We start from the raw sequence: 4,202 nt of genomic DNA, 5'->3' as shown, positions 1-4,202 counted from the left end.
ATCTAGCCCCGATCTGGCCTTTTATCTGACCAAGTTCGCAAATTCTTTGATAGCTAGGGATAGGAAGATTTTGATACCTTCTTGCTTATCACGGCAAATTCATATGATACTTCTTTGTACTATTTGTGTTTACAGTAACTATGATGTTGATTTTCATTTTATCATCAAGGACAGTTACGAAATCTCAAAAAAGTTTCATTTTTGGTTATCCAAGAAGGTTTAAAGGCTCAAATCAAAACATCAATACGTGATAACAAATAAGAACTTTAATTTTTTTTTCTATTATTACGTTCAAGATCAAGAAAATTTGCCAATTTTTGGAGTAATTACACCTAACAGCAATAAATAAATGTTGAACATGTATGTCTTTCATTACCCTTCATTTATGGCGAAACAGGAACATTTTACTGACTAAAATAAGTTCAGAAAACTTTAGCACATCTTATTTTCAAGTTATTTTAAAAATTCATAAATCAGAACCTAGCTGTTCTTATTGATTTTGATTAGATTATTTTATATGCATCTCTGAGTAAGGTCATGAATTGTGGTTTGACAATGTTATTTACTAAGAATCGAATTATACATAAGATATAAATAGTTTAATCTTTTCGACCTCCCTGCCAATCCTAATGACTGCTTTCTAAGTTATCAACGCCCCCTAGAGGTACTCTCTAAGTTATCAACGCCCCCTACAGGTCAAATGTGACAAACGACCGAAGATATATACGTATAAGTATGATAACTGTATTTATTTATAAATATAAATAAACATCATCTGTCATTTAGAAGACTGGGCACAAATGTCCATATCACTTCCTTCTGAAGTATTTTTCCTACTAATTCACTTCATTCAATAATAATAATAAAAAAAGATAATAATAAAACAGCATGTTTGTCTTGGAACGATAAATTACCAAAATTAATACGTTAGTAATAATGCAACTATTATCAAACTTTATTTTGAAACTTAGCAAGTTTGAGACTAAAAAGGCAAATACAATCTTGATATATAGTGCTTGATTCCAAAGAACATTTTTGTCCACGATCTGTCTGTATAAAAACAATAAATTTAACAATTATTTTCCGAGATTCAATTTTCTTTCTATTTAGATTTTACCACTTTAAAATCAGCAGGCTTAATTTTGGTTATATTAGGTCAAAGCTGCATAATCATATTTAGTTATCAAAGGTTTGCTGTTACTTCACCAATGCTGAGTGGATGCATGTTTTATTGTATCAAATTACAGTAAAGCATTTGTTACATTAAAAGTTCAAACTTCCTCATATTAAATTAAACTTATCTATAACAGACTGTTATTATAGATAAGTTTAACTTGATTAGGTTTTAACTTTAAATAGAACACGTTAGTAATATCAGTAAAATTCAAATTTTTAAAAGATGGATTTTTTGCAGTAATTATGCTTTACGCTTTTCATCAAGTCCTAAGCTTGGTCATCAAGAATCAGCAATCGCCAAAATATCAAAACATGGATTTCAATCTCCAGTCTGAAAGCTTACAGAAACAAATGGCAACAATTAAAAATTTATGATATTAAATATAATATTGCATAGTCTTTTAACTTTTTGAGATAACATAAAAAAAAGATAGCTTCATTTATATTCCCATTACTTTTTGCATTACATTTTCAATTTCTTTTAATTTCTTTTACTCTCTTTCTAGCATGTATATAGAGGATATTCAAAGTTTTGTAGCTGAATATGGAATTTATTTCACGAGTGGGACAGGATTTTTAAAAATATTTTCACGAGTGTGAAGCACGAGTGAAAATATAAAATATAGTGAAATAAATTCCATATTCATCTACAAAACATTGAATTTTCTGTTTATTACATTTTCTTAGATTTTCCCTTTGCCTAGAACTGTCTTTTCGTTGCACAGTGTCATAGGCTGTGACGTCATGGTTTGAGACCTCGCGAGATTGAAAAACGTTGTAAACATGGATTTTTAACGACATATTTGGAAATACTTTGGCAGTATAACTATTAGTCTTTGTCGGAATGGCTCATTAACTCTATCTTATAACGGGCCTGGATTTTTTTTTAAAACACTCTTTGTGAAGGGAAGGAAAATAGTAAGTTTTGCTGCACTTCTGATATTCTCACACTGTGAGAATACCATTTTGATATCCTTTCACACTGTGACAGAATATCACTTTTATTCAGTAAATAAATTACAGTTTTTCATGTTGAAATGTAATAAACAGTTTTCTTTAAAAATATATCAATTGACGATAAATGAACTGATAGTCTGGGGAAAAACGGAGATGGTCCTCCAGTTTGTCTCGCTCTCTGCAAAAATATTTCTTTCTCAAATTGGTTCAAATTTCAAAACTTGATTAACATTCATCAGATTTAGTTTTGAAGGGGCGGAGTGCATGTTTATAAATTTCAAAATAGTTGCACAAGTTTGGCATTTCTGTTTTTGAAAAACCCAAAAGTTATGGTAATGGTAATGCATTACTTTACTTAAGTAATGGTAATTACTTAATGATAATGCATTACTTTAAGAAATTCGAATAATGGTAATGATAATTTAATGGCCAAACTGGTAATGTAATGCATTACTTTACAATGTAATTCGCCCCAAGCCTTGCCCCAGGATCATGAAACAGACTTAGACTTAAGTCAAATTTTCAATCGCCTGTTAAATGTTTATTAATTATGGAATTATTCTCTAGATTTGCAGATAACAACACTTTTGTAAAACAATATTTAAAAATACTTAAATTTGGTCTACTTGACTTCTACATCATCTTAGTAAAGCATAAAGATTTTGACTCAAGCTTAAGATGCTTCATGAACCCGGGGCCTGGTGTGAAGTAATTGTAAACCTATATTATGAAAAAAAGTAATGAATGCTTGCAGTTATGTCCTGTTCAATTTTTAAACGAGAAACCCTATTTGATTTATATAAGTTAACTTGGTCTCATATAGCTAAACATAAAATTTCTTGTCCTCTCCTCATTTAGTTCATTGTTAACTGTTAGACTGAGAACAATAATGGTCATTGGAATTTAACAAAACCAGGAAGTTTAATTGAATGTCTGTGTTTGTTTTTGATCCTTATTAAATTGCAGTATGATGGAATGAAGGAAAAATTTAAAAAAAAAACGTTTATTTTTGTAGCAATTCACCGATAAGGTATATTTTGCCCAAATGAAAGATGAAAATACAGAAACATTGCTTTAACATAATCGGTATCGTCATTCCTAAAGACATTACTCATATAAGATGGACTGCGCAGACCTATAATAACAGTTTGCAAGAGTTTAACTTCCACAGTGGAGTTTTTAACTAGTATCGTATTCCTAGCTTTCTCAAGACATAAAGTGGGACGTCGGCCATTTTCTTCTCTATCGAAACTTCCTCAAAGTCTGAATTTGCACTAGGTGACAAAAGTCAAGTATGTTAAGGTCATTGTATAACCGTGTAGCAAACTGTGGGTCAATTTCTGTGTAAATGCTTTGATAACAACTCTTTATCACCCAACAATCGCAGAATCTATACTACTTCGGAACAAGGTAGGCAATCAGGACCCCGTATCCTAGAGATTTCAGAATCTGTCTTGGTGTCTGTAGAAAGAACATTTTCTGAACACTAAGAATCCGAAGCTTGCGCTGGAATTAGGACAACTATGATTACAATGACTTCAGTCTGTTTATTTACTAGAACGCCAATTTTATATAAACTCAAATTATTGAATATATCTCTAATTATTTATAGAATTCGACAATGTATTCAACTCACTGGATTTAACATTTCAATTTAAGATCATTTCTTAAAATAATTAATGATATCGTCCATTCTGAATTATTGCACGCATTAATTTGCTGAAGTATGTGTGCAATAATTGAATCCGTTGGTATCTTCAAATTAATTGACGATATCATTAATTGAATTATTGCTCACTTCAATTGAATAATTGATTATCATTCTTTTAGAGAGAACAACTATTTTATAAATCAGTGATGTCTCCATTCCAATATGTTCATAATTCAAATGATGATGTCTTTAATTTGATTGAATTATTGTTCTCTATAAAAGAATTGATGCCTGCATTAATATTCGTAATCAACTATTTTAAAATGATCTAAATTAAATTGAATTAAAATTAAATTGAGCAGTTCAAATATATATATATATATAGGCACCCAGGACAGAATTTAAAAGTTCCAGACCT

The sequence above is a fragment of the Saccostrea echinata genome, unplaced genomic scaffold (assembly GCF_033153115.1).
Source record: "Saccostrea echinata isolate AGI-Se365-2 ecotype Australia unplaced genomic scaffold, CSIRO_AGI_Sech_v1 ptg000054l, whole genome shotgun sequence".
Lineage (NCBI taxonomy): Eukaryota > Metazoa > Mollusca > Bivalvia > Ostreida > Ostreidae > Saccostrea > Saccostrea echinata.
Note: the sequence above shows the minus strand (reverse complement) of the source record.